Source organism: Mastomys coucha, unplaced genomic scaffold (assembly GCF_008632895.1).
Source record: "Mastomys coucha isolate ucsf_1 unplaced genomic scaffold, UCSF_Mcou_1 pScaffold2, whole genome shotgun sequence".
Taxonomy (NCBI): Eukaryota; Metazoa; Chordata; class Mammalia; order Rodentia; family Muridae; genus Mastomys; species Mastomys coucha.
Window position 1 is genome coordinate 6,391,041 of NW_022196902.1, and position 21,879 is coordinate 6,412,919.

Sequence of the window (21,879 nt, forward strand, 5' to 3'; positions counted from 1 at the left end):
ACACACACACGCACACACACGCACGCACACACACACACACGCACACACACACACGCACGCACGCACACACGCACACACGCACGATGTGACCAGAAGATTCTGTATGAAGTCATATGAACTGTATGTGCATGGCTCAAACTATTATTTCACACAAATCATACACATCTCTCAAATAGCCTCTTGCAGACAGCTCACACCAAGGACCAGACAGTATGATTTGCTTTCCTTAGCTCCTCCTCTTTCTTCCCTCCTCTCCCTCCCTGCTTCCTTTCTCTCCCTTTTTTCTTTCTGTCTCAAAGTACTCACTCCCACTCAGTGTGCTATTTTGAACTCCAGGAAAGAAAATTTGTAGACATCTTGCAGTCTTTCAGGAAACATGGTTCAGATGAAATATCTGCCTCTCTTTATGTGTTTCTTCAGTAAAGCAGAGAAACATGCCACTTGTATTTCGTACTTTCACACAACTTGACACATAAGGTGGCTTTTCAAGTCAACATAGAGTCAGCCTCAGTCCTTAGGCACCCAGTCTCACAGAGGTAATTGACTTGATTTCTTTCCTTTTTGCGTGTTGACCTCTTGCCTGTCAACGTAGAGTCTGGATGTATGGACCACTTAGGCTATCTGAAATGTAAGATTATTTTCAAGTACCTATAGAGTAGCCACTAAATCAGGGAGAATGACATATGGTTATAATTAGCATGCACAGCAAAATTGTCTTCAGTACAAAAAATAAGTTTAAAATGTTTTTATTGTATTAGGATCTCATGTAGCTCAGGTTGGTCTCAAACTTGCGATGTAGCTGAGGCTGGCCTTAAACTGCTCATCTTCCTGCCTCTACCTTGTGGGTGCCGAGACTATAGGCCTGTGTTACCAGGCCTGGTTGTCTTATTATTGCTACAGGTCATTTACACTCTGCTTTCCCTGTCTTTGAGTCCAAACCTAAATAAGAGAAGAATCAGGAGACACCAGAAAAGGAAGAGAAAGGAACATACTTTGTACTAAGCTGTCTGAGCCATCCATTCTTGTTTTAAATGAGCTGCACAGTTCTTCAGATGGGGAAAATAAAATGGCTAACAGGGATCCTTTGGAACTCGTGTTCATGAATAGTTTTATCTCAGTTTTGTCAAGAAAATTGACCTGTCTTGTTTAAGATAGGACTTAAAAATACTTACCTTCTATTTAATCACTGTTTCACCACCTTTAGAGAATATTATTCTGTAGGGCTTAAAGAGAATTAGCACATAGTTGCTCTATAGGAATGCTGTATTTTTAGCAAGTGAAATGGGAGCAGGGAAAGAGACAAGAAGACTAACAGAAGATGAGTATATATTAATTGTGAAAGTCACATGTCATACACAGAGATAATTTATATTATCTCTGGTTACCATGCCTGGTTAACCATGTAAAACTAAAGTCCAGAAGAAAGGTTTCCATTTATTACATCTAACCATTGTATTTATTACACAGTGCAGTTTTAACCATAATCTAAATGGAAGTTTTTGAGTATTGTTGAAATGAACTGCATATAACACAGGGACTGAAGGCTAAGGAACCTGGAATAAAGCAGGTGAGAACATTGCAAGTACCCATGTATATCAAGGAAAAAAAAATCACCAGGAGCAGAAGGCTGGCCTACTGCCCACTCAGACTCACAGACACACCACACACAATGCTAGCAGATACAGCGTAACATGTGCATGTTTCCGTGGAACAACACGGAACTGTGTAGTTCAGTGCCGGTCACATAGTATTATACAGTGTGAACCAAAGTTCAGTATATGGATGAAGATAAGGAAAAGGGAAGAAAAATGAAGCATGAAACTGACTCCTTAGGCTGAAGTATGAAACTAACTCCTTAGGCTACAGCATACACACGCAAAGTAATCCAGCAACCAGGGCTGAGACGATCTCGGGCTGCTGTGGCAGAGGGCCAGAGCGGTTTCTAGCACCCACCGCAGTTGGCTCACAACTGCCCATATCTGTAGCTCTTCCAGGAGCCTTGATGGCCTCTTCTGGTCTCCATTGGTATCTGCACACATATGTACATATTTACATGCACACAGGCTTGCTCGAGCACTCCCCTGCACCACGCCATATAACTATAAAACTAAAACCAGAACCTAAAAATAGTCAAATTACATAATTAGGGAAAATTTTCATTAGAGATAAAGACAATAAGATTCTTTTAAATTATAAAATAATTACTGACATCATTAAAATAATAAAAGATTTTGAGGTACAACTCATATTGAATGAAGTGGTTTTTTTAAAGCATCAAGTAAGAAGTCAGGAACTTTGCTGAATTAGAATATTTATTTATTGTTGGCTGTCTTATAAGTTCTTTAAATAATTTGCTACACATTAAATATAAGTTTATAAAATATTCCACCTTTTGGTATAATAATACTGTTTCTGATAATATTTTAAGCAAAATATCATTTTATTTCTAGTGACATAAATAAAAGCATGTCAGGAATTCCCACATACAGGGATAATGAGTGAAATGATGTCATTCTAACTGTGAAACAATGTGTGGCTGGGAAAAAGGAGCTGTCTGCACACATGGAAATAGAGAATTGCTTACAGAGTAATAAGTGAAAAACCAAGAGTGCACATGCAGTACAGGGGCGTTTGTATGAAGTATGTACATGTTGGTGCGAATAGTGGATTATTGTGTCTGGGCTACAGGAGTAGGAGTGTATTTCTGGTTCAAATACTTGCAGTTTTGTTATGTTTTTCTAAGGAAAACTAGCATGAGTAACTAACTAAGCAGGGCGGCCGTGTTACCCAAGCTGCCAGGCGCGGTGATAGCCGTGATAGAATAGTGTGAAGTTGGCAGTATTTGGGGTCTGTCCTCTCCCTGCACACATTTCCATCTGTCTTCCTGGTCCTTAGCGTGTTGGAAGATTGCTCACACATATAAGGACACAGTGACTCAAGTTTACTCCAGCTGCCGTGAGCCACCTCCATGAGTGCCATACGTGGCCTGCACTACTCTGCCCCACGGAGCATCCCATAAACTCACAAAGCATGGGCCCTGTATATGACAGGGAAAGCAACCCATCAAGCTCCCTGCTTGCCAGACCAGCATTGTCCGTTTGTTGAATTCATTGCATGTAAATAGCTGAAACAGTCCAGTGAGTAACCAGCACGATCAAGTCCTAGCTAGACATAGACTGTTCAATGGCGCAGACATTTTCTAACATGAAACTGGTTGAAATGCAAAGCTCAGATGGAGCCAAAATACTGCTGACTGAGTCGTACCCGCTAAGTGTGGTGTGGGCAGCAGGAAAACAAGATGGAGTGAAGGTAGGTCAGCCCCAGCCCCTTCAGCTAGTTGTAAATGTTTCTGTGCTTTGTAGCATAGAATTGCTGGGGATCTACTGTAATGCCTTGTATCGCTGTTTATTTGTAAGGAAATGAACATTTCTGAGAAAATGTCTCCTGATTTGCCCACCTTGGCTTACAGGCAACATAATTGCATCCTCCGGGCTAATCACTGGCAGTCTTGTGAATAATGGGTGAATAATGTATTTTCCTTACTGCTCTTGGACTTTTACAGGAGGTAATGGCACCACTTTTAGGTGCTTTGCGAGCATTGAAAATGTCCTCTAGTCATTTGAAATCGCTGCTACTCCCCAACAACAGATATAGAAAAGATACCTGCAGTGGTGTGGGTGAAAAGGGTTTCAACATATGGGCCTAATAGCTGGTTGTACTCAGAAATATAAGACTTCTTAGGGGGCAAAAGTAATATAATTTAAGGAAATTGTATCCTGTCTAAGAAGTGAGCAAGGCTGGAAAGGGATGTTAGACTTCTGTGTCTGTACAGGTCAGTTTCACACTGTACAACAAAACGAAATAAAAAAGATTTTAAAGACTTTTAAGCTTGAGGGCTGGGAGGTGGCTCTGTGGGTGAAGTACTGGTGACCTTAGATCCCCAAACACCTACATATAAAGATGAAGCCAGGCATGCAACTTAATGTCTGTAGTGTTCGGAATATAACTGCAGCCTTGCCCTTGCAACCTCTGTTTTGCACCCTCAGGCCATTCTGTACGAGTGTGTGTGTGTGTGTGTGTGTGTGTGTGTGTGTGTGTGTGCATGTGCACGTGTCCGCATCTGTGTGTGTGTGTCTCTCTAATTCTAGTGCTGGGAAGCAGAAACAGGTGTATCTTGGGGGGCCAGGCTGTCCATTTGGTGAAATCCAGGTGTAGCAAGAGGCCTACTTCAAAAAAATCCAGAGAGGAAGACACTGGCATCATTTGGCTTCCACATGTGCATACACAGGTACAGACACTCACACACAAATACACACGAACTCGCTATACACGTGCACACAAAAGGAAAAGAAATTCTGTAGTAAGGAGGACTCTTCAAGTGGGTTCTGCATCGTGAGGGGCGAGTCCTAGGCGGCTTTAGAAACTGGCCAAAGGGAGAAACAGCGTGCCAAGCTCCTGCACGCGCCAGTTCCTGGCAGATAGCCACAAACTGTATCATGACCCTGGGTACCGTTGGTATTCGGATGTCTTTGAAAGGATTGCATAACAAAAAGGGAAAGACAGATATTCTCACAGCTATAGGTGTTCGAAGATAAAGAATGTGTTTAACCATCTTGCAGTTCATCGAAGGGTTATTGTATTAGTTGATTCAGTAAAATTGACCCCCACACACGCAGATGCAGACGTGCATGCGCACACGCATTCTCACAGGATGGACTGGAGGAGCAGGGCAATGGCAGAGCTATTAGCGTGCCAGGGTAGGCCCTAGTTGTATTCTCAACACCCCAGAAATAAATAGGCAAATAGCTTACTAACCAAAGCATATGACATTCGTCTTGTCACACTAGTGGCAGGAACTCTGGAACGATAATAAGTACTGTTTAATCTTTGCTAATGAAGTTAGTCTCTTGAGTCCATGCCAAAGTAAGTTTCCTGCATAACCACTCTGTGAAGAGCAATAAGGCCAGAATCTGGGCACTAGGTTTTCTTAAAAACTCAACATACTCTCATGACTACTGTAAGGCTCTCCTTGGTTTGTGTGGCTCTTGTTATTTGGGTTGCCCATTATCAAGATATTGAGAATATCATCTAAAACCAGAAGGGGATAGCAAATCTATTTCAAACATTTTTTCTTCTAAATACTGATTAATTTCATTAATTTGTGTAGTAAGATTTGGGAAGTGACAATTATAATTCCAAATTGTGCAATAAAAATCATGTAATGTATGGCTTTGGAAAATGGCTTGCACTTTGCCTAGGATGTGGTTGGGGTTATGTTCTGTGACTTCAAAATCCCGGTTTGTTTGAAAATACTCAGTCTACTCTAGGGAGACCTGATTCAGGATTAGCTTGAAGCTGTATGATTTTTGTCATCTGCTCTTTAGCTTGATGCTCTAGTGACTGTTTTTATCTCCTTCCAGGTGAGTCATTGCTCACTTTCTCTTGGAACTTCTCCAGTAACTGAGATAGCAATTTGATTTCTGGACCTCAGGACAGGTGTGCTGAGAAAATGAATGAAATGAGCTGATAATATTTATAAAATATTTATAATAAATTACTGATGGGGCTTCACTACTATGAGTGGTTGCTGAGGGAAGCAAGGCAGCATGCTCAGAATGATCTGGAAATCTCTGTTGCTGAATTATTTTCAAGGTGGCTTGACCACTGTTACGTGTAAATAATCAGTGTAGGTATTGGCTTCTCTCCTTTAGCAGATACTGGCTGTAGCTAAGATTTGCTGGCTTCAAGAAATGCAGCCAATAAAAATCAATGGCGGCAGCAGTGTGTGTGTGGGGGGGTGTTATTTCAGAACAACTTTTTCCATGCTTGCTCCTGTGTGATTTTAATGTCCTTGTGTCATGTGGGTAATCGTTCCCATGTGCCAATTGGTGTTAGAAATAAACTCTTACATTTCACTCTGGGCATTTAATCTCTCTTTGCTTAGGCACATATTTTACCCCAGTTATAAAATTTAATCCAGCTACCAAATACTTTTGTTGTTTTGTAGCACAGTAACAGAAAAGATGTCAGTCTAGTGTTGATTTTTATTACTGAGTTATAGATGCCATCAAGCCCTGATGTAAATGCTCTTCTGTTTGTGTTTTCATTAGGTGAAGTCTGTGAGTTTTGTCAAAGCCAACAATATTCAGATCTACTTGGAAGATTAAGTGAATTGATTTGATTGGAATGTTCTCTCAACAGCCAGCCAGTAGGTAAGTAAGGTACTCCCTTTCTGTGGTTTGACTTCAGTCGCCAATGTGTGATATTAAGTAGATGCTCAGTGAGATTTTTGACAGGCATAATTTGAAGCCTTCAAGACATGTGATAGACCATGGGAATATTGCTTCAGTGAATGTATTTGGATATCTATCTTGCAATTTTAAAAATTACTTTAGGTTTAAAACTGTGTGTGTGTTTTGTGTGTGTGTGTGTGTGTGTATGTGTGTGTGTGTGTGGTCTGTGTCTGTATGAGGTACTGTATATGTATGTATGTATGTGTGTGTGATGTCTGTGTAGGAGGCAGTGCATGTGTATGAGTGCATGCACATATATGTATGATATGTGTGTTAGTGTATGTGTGTGTGGGTAGCAATGTATATGCATGTATGTGCATGCATGCACATGTGTATATGGTATGGGGCATTATATGTGTGTGTATATATGTGCATGTGTGTGTGTGATAGGTATGGGGTAGCAGTGTATTACATGTGTGTGCATGCATGGGCATGCATGTATGATATGTGTGTGAGGACAGTATATGCATGTGTGTGTGTGTATGTGTCTATATGCAGGTTCACAAAGCCCAGGGGAGGATGTCAGATATCCCATGTTATCATTCTCTGCCTTATTAATTTGGGACCAGCTTCTCACTGACCAGCACACTAGTCTAGCATTCAGCCACCCTCAGAAGCTCATTCCTCACAGTGTCAGTGTTACACACAAGCATAAAGGTGAACCTGGCCTTTAACTTGGGTGCCCTTTGAATGTAGGCCTCCGCTTGCTCAGCAAGCGCTCTTACCTCATCCTCTTTGTCATCTATGTAGTGTGATTTTCCTTGAACATTAGAAAACGTCACTCATTACTTAGAATTGCTCCTTCTGTCCACTCTTCTGTTTTATTTCATTCTATTAGATGCAGAGGATTGGACCCAGGGCCCTTACACATGCCAGCTTCAGGTTCTGCCACTAGGGCGTCACTCACAAACCTCCTTTTATTTGTAGTTTTATTGATAATTTCCTTGTAATCTTAAGCTAATATGAGACTATCACCTTTTACTTTGGGGGAGCTCTCTCTCCCTCCCTCCCTCCCTCCCTCCCTCCCTCCCTCCCTCCCTCCCTCCCCGTGTGTGTGTCTGTTTCTGTGTTTGTATCTACATCTTACTGGATTACAATCTAATACATAATAAGCTTTTAAAGAAATCTCACATCTTGCTATACTAAACCATTCTCATTCTATGTGCATGTGTGTCCGTGACAAGAACAGACATTTAAGTAAAGGCTTGCTTGCCTGGGTGAACTTTCTTTTGTGCTGGATGGCACTGGAGGCTCCTGAGATAGAAAATTGGGAACCAGGAGTTGTTTAGGCAGTTCCCAGCTCACTAGGGACTGCCAGAATTTAGTGGGAACAGGACTTTGGCTACTCTTAAAATGTCAGTGTAGTAAAAGCCTGCTTTCTCAAACAGATTTTTGGCATCAGAAAGTCTAAATGATACTGATTTTAGGGCTTGGTAAGTTTTTTTAAACTCAGGCAAACTCATGCTTTAATTAACCCTTTGTATAGTAACAGAATTTTTAGGAAAAATATGTTCCTAATTTTAGGTCACAAGACATGAGTTACTAAAGTTTTACATATTTTTCATGATTTAAAAATCCAGTGAGTACTAATGAATAGGAGAAGAAAATGTCTAATGATTAGGGAGATGGTTTTAAGCCAGCCAACCCCTGGTGTTTGTCTATGAGCACCCAAGGGTGCCATTGGTCATGCAGGCTCTCACTGATAATATTGTATGGCCTGTGCGTACCAACAACTACCTTGTCTCTAGGAATCTGCCTTGAGGCTTCAGCCTTAGAGCTTTCGTCATTTGTGTAGCCTTTGGACATCTGGGAAGGTCAAAATCCTGAATATACAAACTGCTGGGTATCTTTTTTATCCTGCCTTGTGAGGTGCTTGATTCAGTATTCATTTGTGACCATGTATTCCCATTGTTATATACACATAGTACCATTGGAAAACAGTTTTGAGTAGTTAAATGGAGACAAGGCAGTCATATGAAAATGGCATTTGGAAGGGAGACTTCTAGAAGGTTTCTAAAGCAGAGCTTTCTTTTCTTGTTCAGTAGTTTGTGTCAGAGATGAAAATTAATGCACCAAACCCTTAGCGTCTATACTGCTCAGAGGCTTACTTCTTACAATTATTCCCAGTGTGGGCGTGTGTGCCACAATGCTAACATCCAGTTTCGGCTTGTGATTCGCAGTGTCAGTTATGTGCGGGAGACTGACAGTGTGCATGGCCTTGCTGTCTGAGCCCTGGGCTTCTTTGACATCATCACTTTGAAAATATTGATTGTTTTGAGTTCAGTAAGTGTGTTACTTAATCCATAATATTCTTGGAAGGTAAAGCATATGGTCAGAAGGCAGTGGGAGCCAGCGACGGTTAGTGATGGTCAGAAGGCAGTGGGAGCCAGCGATGGTTAGTGATGGTTTGGGGAGGTTACTGTTAACAGATGACTGGCCAACGTTTAAACCCTACAGGAACTGTATTTTTTTTCTCCTGCATGCCTGCTGATTCTTTAGCCTGCTAGTATGTACCTAACTCACAGAGATGGCATAGTTTCTCAGCTCAACCATATATTTTTTTTGGAAGGTTTCCTATGGATTTCTTAAGCTTTTCTAATAATATGTACAGGCGGTATGGTCCGTGCATGACTCCTTACTCTATCAGCAACTCTTTCCACTAGTTCAACTGAGGAATTTTCCTTCAAGTTATAAAATCTCCCTCACCACAAGTTAGTAGCAAATAGAAAGGAGCTTGAAAAGATAGGAAACCTACAACATTAGAATATCCATTTTATGGTACTTCTTGTCAAGGATAAGAATTAGTTTATCCTTATATTGATGCTAATTTTATACATTGCTGTTTTTCTTTAAGTTGATAATGTTTTTGAGCAGACTTAACATTGCATGTCTAGCTGAAATCTGTATCCGTTACCATGGGTTCTGATCTACATTCTCAGATGTATGCTTCTTTCATTCAATGGGGGTGGATTTAGAGGTGCCTCTTCATTGGAGCGAAGGGATATTTTTTTACCTTTATTGAGCAATCTGTATGATTCAGCATCTTGGCTCACAATTACTTTAAGCTAAGAATTAAGATCCCTTGTCTATTTGGAAATATTGGATTTCAGAGTTGTAGTTACTTAGCGCAGAATTGAATAACTACTACAGTTATTAGTATTTAGAATCAGAAATTATTGAAGTCTCATGTAAAGAAGTAAAAAATACCTGATTCTTATTTCTGTAGGAATTGCTCTATTTTGTGACTTTGTTACTCAGACAGATTGTTCAATCTTCTATGGCTCCTTTGCCTTTTAATGTGCTTATGTATGGCTTTTATTTCCCTTATTTATACAAAGTCAGGAAATAAAGGAATACTCTTGACTTGTGTTTGGACAATTTCAGCTGCTCAAATGGTTCACATCAAACCTGTTGGGCTTACTATAGCCTCTGCCTTTGCAGGCAATTCACAGTAGATCCTATAAGTTGCCAAGGTGTAGCCATCCAACTGTTTGCTCTTGTAGAGGGGCAATTTTGGAGATTTTTATATGGAAGTTATTTGGTTTTATGTGCCTCCTTCTTTACTATAACTGAAGAGAGTATATACGTGTTTTGAGTACTGACAAGTTGGTGTGAAATCAGGCTTTTAAAAGCATCTATAATCTGACTTCCAAAGATTTCACTTTGTTTCTTCATTATAGTAGATCCAAAAAGAGCCCATGAGTGACTGGATTTCATGAGCTGTGTGGTTTGATTTTTCAAAAAGTATTTCCTTGTACTTTTTAAGCATCATACTTCATTCATTCACAAGATTAATAGCTTGTCCATCTGTTTAGTCAGGCAGCATTCATTAAGCGGGTCATATGACCAACATGAATTCCAATCCATGCCTGTTCTGTAGCTATTCAACACCCCGATAGGGGGGCTGCTTCCTTGTTTCAGAATAATCTCTCCTGTAGGATTATTGCCGCCTCTTTCCTTTGGTTTGTACTGTACAATGGCTGTGGAGAGAGCTTCTCGTCAGTTATTCTCTGTTTCACCTCTACATAAGGAAATGGTTTCTGTGTGCCTTGTTTCTGTATGTATTAACATTTGAGTGTAATAGTTTATCATTTACAAATAGTGTTTACCTGTGTTATCTTACAGGAGAAATATAGCTATGATATAGAAGTTATATATACTTTATTTTGTGTACAAGGAAGTGGAGTCAACTGCAGGGTGTAGGCGCTACACCTAGTCATTTAGTCAAGGTCAGAGCCCCAGTGATTCACATATTTATCCAACAGGTGGCATGTCACAGTCACTGTGTGGTCATGGGTCTAGTAGACAGGCATTCTCCAAATATTAGAGCTCTGTAGATGTGACCACTACATTCTGTTTAATATAGTGAATAATAAAGAGAAGCCATATTGAAATTGTGAGAAGGAATTCAATTTTAGGGATTCTCCAATGAGCCCAAAAGATCACCCAACAGCATGGCAGATGCGATCTAACTGAAGTTTCTGTTAAAATTACCCAGTCATTCACTCCAATCTGACAATGTTACCATCCTCAAGCAGTGTGCCTACAGACTAAAAATGGGTTCTTGAATTCAGGCTCCTTAGGTATTTATAGCATTTATTATACATTTTTAAATTAAATAATGGGCAAACCATCTATGTAGAGATCCTCATTTTGGGTTTGAACTTAATCCCACTGTGAGTTCTTACCCGTGAGGTCACAGGTGATAAATTAGCTTGCCTGCCTACATTGTCTGCTTCTTCTGTTGCTCACACTGTTGGCTGATGAGCTTTACTGATGTCATAGTCCTGTTAATCCTTTTATTTTAGGGTACTGGTCTTTTTGTTTTATTTTATCTGGTTTCATAATCACTTCAACCCTTCCAGTGTCTCTCATATCACTTCTTGATGGTATTTCTATGCTTACACCTACTGATGAAGCAGTTACACCGAATCGTTTGCTGTCTTGTGTTGTGTTGTGTATCACAAGGACCCACTATAAGCTGCTTGAGAGCAATAGTAGATCTTTATTTTATCAGTATCTTCCTCACCCTGGGGGAAAATAAAGAGTCTTGAGCAAAATAATAGATATCCCATAACTATTGGCTGGACTTTACTAAAAGTTCCTTTTACTTTACTAAGTTCCCTTTCAAAATTCAGGTTGCATTCTGAAGAATTGGTACACGGCTAACACCTTAATGACATTAGTGAGATGGATCAGGAAAGCTGCATCTTACCAAATATCCAGAGCGGAGTCAATTAGCACAAATCTCCGAGCTTTCAATGCCCACTATTTAATCTTTTCGTTTGAAACTTTATTATAAAAAATAGTGAATAAGAAAAATTGCACATGAAAGACTATATACAAGTACATGAAGATATATTTGATAGTAAACTATGAAATCCAATTTGATACTCCATTGCTTCCATTCTGAATGGCTGCTCAATGAAGTTTCACACTGGCTTTTATACTTGCTTGAGTTGTGTTGTCTTTGGGTCTAGTACCTCCTTGAAGTGTAAAATACAAATGCTCTTAAAGTGAACCTGGCGCTATGCCAACAAAATAATCGTTTGGGAAAAGACTCATGAGAGAGATGAAATGACATGTGGTCTGTGACCCCTTGAACGTGTAGGATAGATGCTGAGAGATTTAGGGGCAAAAAGCTGAGACAGGATGGCCCTGTTTGCGGCAGGATGAGCGGTAGATGTTTCCTGTGGTCCTGAGTGCGGAGTGCCTGAGTGTTCTTGAGCAGGAGAGCAGAGAGATGAGCTGCCTGCCCCTTAGGAGGCTGTTGTCGGTTGTATTGGCTGATAAGAGCCGAGGTGGGGTAGGGTAAGTGGGTGTAGCAGTCAATGCTGGCTTAGGGTGTGTTCATATTAAGTCACTCAAGAGCTGTCACCTGATGGTGTGCCCTTATTGTCTCTGCACTCAGGTCACAAAGGCACCGCCTAGATCATGTGCATAAGTGTATTCATTCTAGGTGCAGGGAATTTTTTCTCACTTGGCTTCCTTTAATTCTTTCTCTGTTCCTCCCATCTCAGGTCTTGAATGCCAGGCTTCTGTCCCTGTGTTCAGCTCCACTTGCTTTTTCCTTCAGGTTCTCCTGACACTTGCACAGGTCACTGCCCCTGGTGACTGTTACTGTATCCTGGGTACCACAGGGCACTGTGCCTAGTACTGTCCTTCACTGGGGCACCTTATGGTCTCCTGACTTTGTGGGCTGGAGTTTGGGCAGTTTTGGGGGACCTGAGTTGGAATAGAATGACAGCAAAGAGGACTGACAGGCCACAGACCTGGAAGGAAAAGTACACAGGAGACAGGATGGGACTCCTTTTTTTTTTTTTTAAGAGTCAGAGAGAGCCTCTTCTCTCTCTTTTTTTAAAGATTTATTTATTATTATATTTAAGTACACTGTAGCTGTCTTCAGACACACTAGAAGAGGGCATCAGATCTCATTACAGATGGTTGTGAGCCACTATGTGGTTGCTGGAATTTGAACTCATGACCTCTGGAGGAGCAGTCAGTGCTCTTAACCACTGAGCCATCTCTCCAGCCCAGGATGGGACTCCTTATTGGATGGTGCATACGTGTGTGCGCGCGCTCGCGTGCATGCATGCGTGTTGCGGCTTATGGTTTGGAGGGGGAGGTGGGAAAGCTTTGAGCCTGGAGTTAAAATTTGACTTTCACACAAAAACGAAAAAAGGAGAGTTTGGGTAGCACTGTGATCACCTTGAGTTTATACATTTTAGATAACAGCAGACGAAACGCGTGTGTTTTTTTCTTTTCATTTGTCATGAGGGCTCGTGGTTGGAGAAAAGAATCCACTGGAAGACTCCAGTCTTTTCCCTTGTCTTCGGGTCCCCTCAGCTCACCAAAGACTTCTCCACGAATTTACCTCCTTGGTATTACTTGTACTTGTCAGGATTCCCAGCAGCTAGCATCTCCTTCAGCTTCCCAGAACAATAACAAACCAGGGAAGTAGCCTTCTTTTCTTTTTGAAAATCATGACCCCCCACCCTCTCACGGTTTGCTGAAATAGCACAGAAAAGGAGTGATGTGGCCCCTGCAGCTGCACTTGATACGTAGGCACACACTTTTCTTTCTGTGTGATATATTTCATTTGGTAATTTGGTGCAGGGAAATGGGGGGAGTTATTGAGCACCAAAAATAGAGGAAAATACACTAGCTGTGTGAATAAAATGATTCCTTCAATCTAATGACAAGTAAAGCTTAGGTTCCTAAATTTGACGCCAGCAGTGAGTTTGCTGGTTTGGTGTAACTCACTGGTGCTTCCATACATAGAAATCTCAGAAGAGATATTCTGGATTAAATCAGTTTATGAGCATCCTATGATCCTGTAATTACCATTTGCCATTACCGTGTGTACTAATGATTAAAGCACACATGTTGTAAGTACAGGGCAGTGGGTGTATCTTAGATCTTAAGCCATGAAAGATTTCCATTAACAGAGCGATTTGTGCACAAATAAATTATTCATCGACTGCAGCATAGCTTGATTCTGTCATCAGCCTTAAGTGGAAATTTTGAGAACACCAATCATCACAGATGCCAGCACTGCTGGCTGAGCCCTCTTCCCTTTTTTTTTTTTTTTTTTTTTTTTTCATGGAACTTGAGTTTTTTGGCGACTTGTGAAATATTTAGTTTTTTTAAATTTGGTGAACATTTATTTGAGGCAGTTCTGTCATGTACAGTTTAGTATTCTGGAAGTATAGAGGAAGACAATGACCAGTAAGCCTGTGTATTGGATTTCAGTTGCTTACAACCCCCCAAATAGAGCTAGGAGTAGTATTTACCTGACTTGACTATAGGGCTTGTGGCAGTGCCCTTGGGGATGTCTAAATAGAATGCTTTGTCCATACAAGAAGAAAGCAACCACATCTATGCTCTTGTGGGTGTCCTGGGTTGGGGGATGGACTCTGGGATCAAATAGAATTTTCTAAGAATGGCTTTTAAGAAGGGAGGGATCTTGTCAAGTGGGAAGAATTACTTCTACCTAGAACAAGGATGAATATTGTCATTTTAAATGTTTGAGACAGGGCATTGATAAATGGGAGGATGTGAAGGAAAGGACATGGGAACAGTTAAAAGAGTAGAGAGAGCTTTGGATATAATTATAATCCTAATCCATGCTTTGTTTTGGAGATTAAAAAATGTTACCACATTTTTGAGCTAAGGAAACACACGTTGCCTTATTTTGGGGGAGGTCATTAAAGCTTAATTGATGACAGTATTGTAGAGAAAGATCAGAAGAATTGGAGGTAGAAAGATAGGAGGTGACTGGGGGAGAGGGTAAAGTTATACCCTCTGATAGTTACAGGAACACAACAGGGAGACAAACTGGAGAGAGTGCAGTGAGTGAGTTACCTGTACAGCAGGATTTTTGTAATTGACTGTGAGGGCTGGGAAGTAACAAGAAGATAACAATTCAATCTAGTGACTATAAGTAAATGTGAGAGAATCAATCCATATTATGGTAGGGCCCACTAATCTCTATACATTGTGCTGGGTGCTGGTGTGTGTATTGAGGATAATGAGGTCTTTCTAGCCAAAATAGCTGAGTAGTATTTTCATATTTCATATACTACCCAGTTAACTGAAATCAGGGTTGGGGAGACAGACTGTGATAAGGGTAATAGTAGGAGTTTAACAAAGGGTTGTGGGAATGGTGTCAGTTCTGGACCAGAAAGGGGGCAAGTATGTTACAGAAAATGATGCTTCAACTTGGCCTTGAAATTCAGATCTGGTACTCTAAAGTATTTTATATTCTTATTAGATTGTGTGTGTGTGTGTGTGTGTGTGTGTGTGTGTGTGTGTGTTTGTCACAATTATTTAAAAGAAGTCATTGAAAAGGAGACAGGGTTTACTTTGGCTTACAGTCACAGAGGCTTCAGTTCACTTCCACTGACTACATCATTACTGGACTATGGTGGAAGAAAACTTCTCATCTCACAGTGAGCAGGAGGCAGAGGCCAGGGACATGCTACCCTTTAAAGCCTGGCCCTTGGTTGCCTACCTCTTCTAACTAGGCCTTCCCTGTTCCTACCTCCCAAATGCCATTCATTGCACTATGAATCCGTTCATGGATGTGTCCATTTGTTAGAGCACATCCTCATGGTCCAATCACTTCTTGATGACTGGATCCATCGGCTGGGGACCAAGCCTTGAACATGAGCACTTCAAGGGGATTCTGTGTTTGTAGACCTTACAGAGTTGTCAGAAATGTAGTTGAAAATTAAGACAGGAGAGTGTGAAGATAGCTGGGAGGAGGAGCTTGCTAGAGAGAAGTGCTCCCACTGAGAGGTGAATCCTGCCTGTAATGGGTGCCCTGTTTAATGGGGGTTGGGATGAGTAATGTTTCCAAATGTTAGAAAATACTATGCTCTAAGAAAAGACCAGTGACTGCCATGATGGATCCAAGGCAACCATGACAAGGCTTCAGTGTAGACATGGAGGTAAGAATGTTCTGAAAGTTATGGAAGTAAGGGTAAAAGTATTTTAATGGCTATTTCTTATCTTGAAGATGTAATTAAACATGTAAGTGAGAAGAGGGGCTGAGAGTTTTTTTTTTTTTCTCAGTGGTTTCTCCTTGTTGGGTAAAGTTTATATAAACCCCGGTAGATCTTTGTGTTCTGGCTGGTCTGAGAGGCGTCACTTGAGAACAAGTTTGTCCCATTGCAGATTTCAAAATCCTGCGAAAACACTGGGCTCTCTGCTGCCAGCTCCCCACCCCCTCTCAGCATCCTCCTTAGTTCCTCCTTCCTACAAGGTCCTCTGGGCACACTGCTGATAGTGTCTAGTGCATTGTATAGCCTTGGCCCACGTCGGGGAATCCTCAGGCTCTCCTTGGCCCTTGTCCCATGGAGAAGGGGAGTTCTACAGAGAACAATCTGAGGAAGTGGGTGTGGGAGCGTGCACACACACACACACGCACACAGGCACACCTACCGATTGAGCATGCACACACATACACACACGCACACAGGCACACCTACTGATTGTTTGCCTGTTCTCAAGAACACTCATGCACTACTCGACAAACTAAATAGTCATACACAAGGACACCTTGTGCTACAGCCCGAGGATGAACAGGTTAGCAGTGTAGAATTCAAACACCAGGTGGAAGGGGTAGGATTTTTATCTTGTTTTGCATTTTCTTGTCTGTATATTTTTAAAGAGGTTATTACAAGCACCTGGGACAATAAAGCAATTTTTATGCAACTACTCATATTACTCCTATTATTTAATTATATCGATCTACTCAGTTGTATTGATGATATAACCTTCAATTTTGAAGAAATAGAAAAAGTGCTGGAAAGGAAAGACAGACAGTAAGAAAGAGCATGTGCCCTGTAACCCTCTACTGCACAAAGAATATGAGCATGCCTGAGATCCTGTGTCCACTCACTGCTTTAACCCTTTAGTCACCAAAGGTTTTCTGAGTTCTGTTTCTGTTCAGGCTGATGATTAGGAAACATAACAGGGTTGGGAAAAGAATTGCAAATTTCTAAACAAAATACATTATGGGAAACCAGCCAATATAAGCAGGCTTCCCAGAATGATAGGGATAGAGTTTGTATGAAAGTACATTTATAAGGTAATTTTTGATACCTACCTCTCCCTTAAGCTTTTTCCTGCTACTCTGAACCCCCACAGCATGTTCAGCCTATGAGAGCTCAGTTAAGTTTTCAGAAGAGTGGCAGAGGGAAGCCTCTTGGTTTTGGAGGAGTCATCAGACCTGACTCCTGCAGCCTGTGTCATTCTCTTATTGGGGAACAAAGTGAGGACTATGCCTTACATGGTCTTCCCTCTGAGGTCTTAGATCTAGCCCTGGGACAGATGGGGTCAGGATCGCTTGCTTATGTGCCCGTGGAAACATATGGGGGGTGCTTTGGAAGCACTGGAAGATGTCATAAGGTGTGGCTGAGCACAGAGCCAAGGACCCTAGTGAGTTGGAGACTGAAATCCAGACTCTGAGAGCCTATTGTCATTTTATTATCCTCTCCCGGTCTCATAGTCATTCTTTTTCTATTTTTCTGCTGTCAGTGAAAACTTGGTGTCTTGTAGGATTTATCATTTTCATTTAGCTTGTTTACGTTGTATGGGAAGGCAAGAGCCTCTCTTCCCTTCTTCCTTGTTTTGCAGCAAATATTCTTGAATGTTTGATGAAGTGTACCGTGTGGGCAGGTTCACCTCTACTATAAATAGTCAGAAATTCAGGGAACCAAGAGACTAGGGTCTTTTGTTACATGATTCTTAATCTCCAATTCTTTTGTTTCTAATGAAAATAAAAGTGTACTTTTTTATGATATAAGCACAAATGGCAATAATTTTCATTATGCCAATTATAAACTTAGAGTTTTAGAGTGAACACTAATATATGTTTTTTACATTGACTAAAATATTTGAATTAGATTATTAATTATGTAGCATAATAAGAATATTTTAAAATACCCCAATGTGGATTTGGAAGGTTTCCTTTTTAATTATGGTGAGACGTGTATGTGGATTTTAAATTCTAAAAAGAAAAATTAATTTCATCTTGATATTATTTTTCTAAATACTCTACATTTGCACCTTCATTATCTTTTAAAACTTAACACCATCTTCCATCTTATATCTGTGACATTGGAGAAAAGAGAAGAACTAGTCTGATATGGTCATTTTAATCCAGCCAGCCAGCCAGCACCCCTCCCTTCCTTCTTTCCTTCCTCCTTCCCTCTCTTCCACTCCCTCCCTTCTTCCTTTCTTCTTGATAGGGTTTGGTCAGTTTTCTTTTCATTTTGCAACACACACAGGTATATCTGCGCTATCAGGGGGCCTAAACAGCATATAAAAATGGATATCTGGAAGTGAGTAGAATATTTCTATCTGATGCAGAAATGTGTAAGAAATTACCCACCAACTACAAAATTCACTTTCATCACTTACATGCCAATAAGAGATAGCATTATAGAATAGCTAGAGCCTTAAGTCCATTTAATGTTTGGGCATTTTTGTTGATAGAGGGAGCGTGTCTTATGTAGCTTAGGGTAGCCTTGAGTTCACTGTGTAGCCAAGGTTGGCTCAGAACTCCTGCTCATCCCGTCTCTACTTCCCAGGTGCTGGGTGACCAGCATCTTGTGAGCTGAACCTTCTCTAGGTGACAGACACTTTGGTTACTTAACAGTTCTTCTCTGAGGTCTACTGTAAATGCAGCTACACAAAGCTTTTTATTCCTGTGTACCTTGAACATATACGTAATGGAGGTGACTCCTAAGCTAAGAATTAAAAAATAAATGGCATTTTTAAAAAGCCAAATTCAGATGCTAAAAGACATTTCATTTCTAAGTCAAATATACAAAAACCAAATTTGTATTTTTTTAAGGAAGTATTATTTTCAGGACATGCCTTACCATGTATAATACGTAGAATGTAAGGTCCATTCTTTCAGGATTCCTCTTGAATTTCAGAAATGAACTGGTTTACAAAGAAAAACTTAAAATGAAGGGGGCTGGAGAGATGGCTTAGCTGTCAAAAGCACTTCCTGCTCTTCCAGAGGACCAGACTTCAGTTCCCAGCCCGATGTCAGTAGCTCATAAATGCCTTTAACTACAGCTTCAGAGAATGCACTGCTCTCTTCTGGCTTGCTTAGGCATGTGTGTGAATGCATGGGCATGCACAAGCGTACACATACACACATACACAGGAATGAAAACAATTATGTATATATACATATATATATATGTATGTATGTATAATATCTATATACATACACACACACATATTTGTGTATCTGAGCCAAACTGATAGCATATTCTAGTTCTCGGGAGACAGAAACAGACATTCTCTCGTGAGTTCGAGACCAGCCTTTACTACAGAGCAATTTCTAGGCAAGTTAGAGATAAACGGTGATACTTTGTCTCAAAAACAAAATATAACAAAACCATACACATATTTTGTATGTGTGTATATATGTATGTGTACACATGATATTCATAACTTTCTTAGCACTTCAGAACAGATGCAATTAGTTGACATTTTCTGCAGAATGCACTTTCAATTGTTTTTACTAATGATAACATTATTTGTGAGGTCTTTTCTTAATATGTCTAAGGGAATTAAGTCTGGAAGTGTGCTATATAATTTCTATAATGGTCATTAGAGTTAGATACACTTAGAATTACATATTTAACAATATAAAAAATACCACAAGGATCATTCTCAGTAGTACAGGATTTCTATGTTTTATTTTCTAACATTCAAAAGCCTTAATAATCATGCTTTTGGGGTTGAATATCGATATGTTGGCAGCAGTGTGAGCTCACTGGGCTAGAGAGAGAGCAGCCATTAACTTGAAAGTACATTGAATGGCCAGGAAGCCCTGGGTACTGCCTAACATTGTACAGAAGCTTGCAGACCCTAGCAGGGAGCTCATCTCTGCCCAGTTTGTCACTCAGCCTCTTGATTCTGTGTGTGAGTGGGGATATATACCCATTTATGTATCTGTGTCTTTGTGTGTGTGTGCACATATGTGTGTGAAAGCTGCACTCCATGGCTAGGATGATGACCTAGTGTGTAGGATCACTCGCTCTGCATGTCTGAGGATCTAAGTTTGAGTCCCCATCCCTGAGGGTTAAGTTGGATATGAAACCCCAGCACTGTGAAGGAGGTAGAGGCAGGAGATGGATAGGGCTTGCTGGCTGCTAGACTAAATTCAGGTCTAGTGTGTTCTGCATTGGTTTATATAACACACATACACACACACACACACACATGCACACACCCATGCACACTCACATGATGGGTTTCGTTATATATTTTCCAAACCTCTAAAACTCCTCCTATTTTTTGAGACAAAAAAGCTCATGCTGACAGCCACAGTTATGTACTATATCCTTTATTTAACTGAAGCATTAGGGCTGCTTTCTTGTCTCAAACACGGGAGGAATTTTAGAGGTTTTGGAGATACATAATGAAACCCATCGTGTGTGTGTTTTGTGTGTGTGTGTGTGTGTGTGTGTGTGCACGCGCGCGCACGCGTACACCCATGCGCTGTGTTTTTAATTTACCAAAACTTAATACAGATTATTTTGAGTCAGTCCTTCAGTCTAGATGGCTAAGAAATATCTTTTCCCCATCCCTTGAAATATAAGAGACGATTCTATTCAAAGTATCCACTGTGTTCATTAAGTTGTTAAAATGCTTGGTCCAAGATTTGATCCTCAGGGTTTAAGTAATGGATAATGACCAAAAATATGAAAGGATACTTTAGGAAGCCTGGTACATCCTTGTTGGCTTTTGTTATTAGTGTCCAACCTTATTGGCCCCCATTTTAATACGTCTGAGAGGTGCACCCATGTGAGATGTGAAGGCTGTAGAGTATATGGCCGCTGAGAACCTTGCCGGAAGGTAGCAGAACAGAGATGCAGGAGGGCTCAGTGAAGTCCTCCTTTTTGCCTCTAAGTAAGAATTTTAACAGACTCCAGCTGTAGACTCCCTGCATCCTGACTCTTGGGACAAGTTCCCACTCTCGGATCAGCTGTGGTTTAGTATCTGGCTAGAAAGCAGTGGTAGCTGCCCAGAAGGGCGGAGCATGTGTGCTGCCCCCTTAATTCCTCAGTCTGGAGCTGAGCGATCATGGTGTAAGGGGGGAAAAAATAAAAACCCTGATGGAGCTTCTTTTCTGCGTGTTGGAAGAGGAGAGTGGATTGTAAGCCAAGCTTAGTTTGACTCTTAAGCATTCATAACTGGGGAGAAAGTCGTGGCTGCCAGGATTTGTTGGGCATGAAGTTTAAGAGTTCAAGTGAAGACTTACCGACATTCTTAATTTAACCAGAGATGAAATCTTTATCTATAAAGACCATGGAGTTCCTCAGGATTTCTTCTCAGTTGTTCAAGTTGTAGATTGGATGAGAATGGTTTTCTGGCTCCTTCCTATCGCTTTGAACAGCAATTAAATCTTCATCAAATGAAGAATGTGAAGTATCCTGCTAGTGTATTTTATGTGGGTCAGTTTGACAGGCTTGTTTACTTTTCTCTCTTTAAAGCTTTATATTCTAAGCAAGAGACTCTTTTTAGGTTGGGGGGCTTTTAATATTTCCGAACATAAGAAGTACATATGCCAGTGTCATCCCTTATACTCAGTGACCTAAAGATTTAACACTAATTTCAGGAATGCAGCTTAGTCAGGGTACATTCCTAGCTATGCGGAAGCCCGGCTTCCATCCTTAGCACCACATAAACCAAGCATGGTGGCCCATGCACTCACAAGTTTAAGGTCACCCTCTGCCACATAGTGAGTTTGAAGCCAGCTGGGATACAGAAAACTGTCTCCAAACAGGGGTGAGTGGGAAGATGACTCAGAGAATAAAATGGAGGCACGATACCCCACGTCTGTAATTCCAGCACATCTGTGAAGAGATGGAGGCAGAGCCAAAAAGACTTCCTAGAAGCCTGAGAGTGTATCTACAGGAAACCCAAGAGTCCTTGGTACCCAAGGTGGCCTTCTGACCTCGACATGCAAACTGTGATGCGCACGTGCGTGCGCGCGCACACACACACACACACACACACACACACACACACACACTCACACACGCACGCACAC

At 40.9% G+C, this 21,879-nt stretch overlaps 1 protein-coding gene across 11 annotated transcripts in view; it reads left to right on the forward strand.

Moving 5' to 3' along the window:
• Positions 1-21,879, forward strand: part of Hivep2 (HIVEP zinc finger 2) — a 194,525-nt gene that overhangs the window by 98,060 nt on the left and 74,586 nt on the right. For 10 of the 11 annotated variants that reach the window (XM_031380460.1, XM_031380465.1, XM_031380458.1 and 7 more), the window contains one exon: positions 6,111-6,212. The gene's annotated coding sequence lies outside the window, so the exon portion shown is untranslated. Of the gene's footprint in view, positions 1-5,443; positions 5,497-6,110; positions 6,213-21,879 lie in introns of those variants that run through there. The other variant, XM_031380464.1, reaches the window with a different exon arrangement.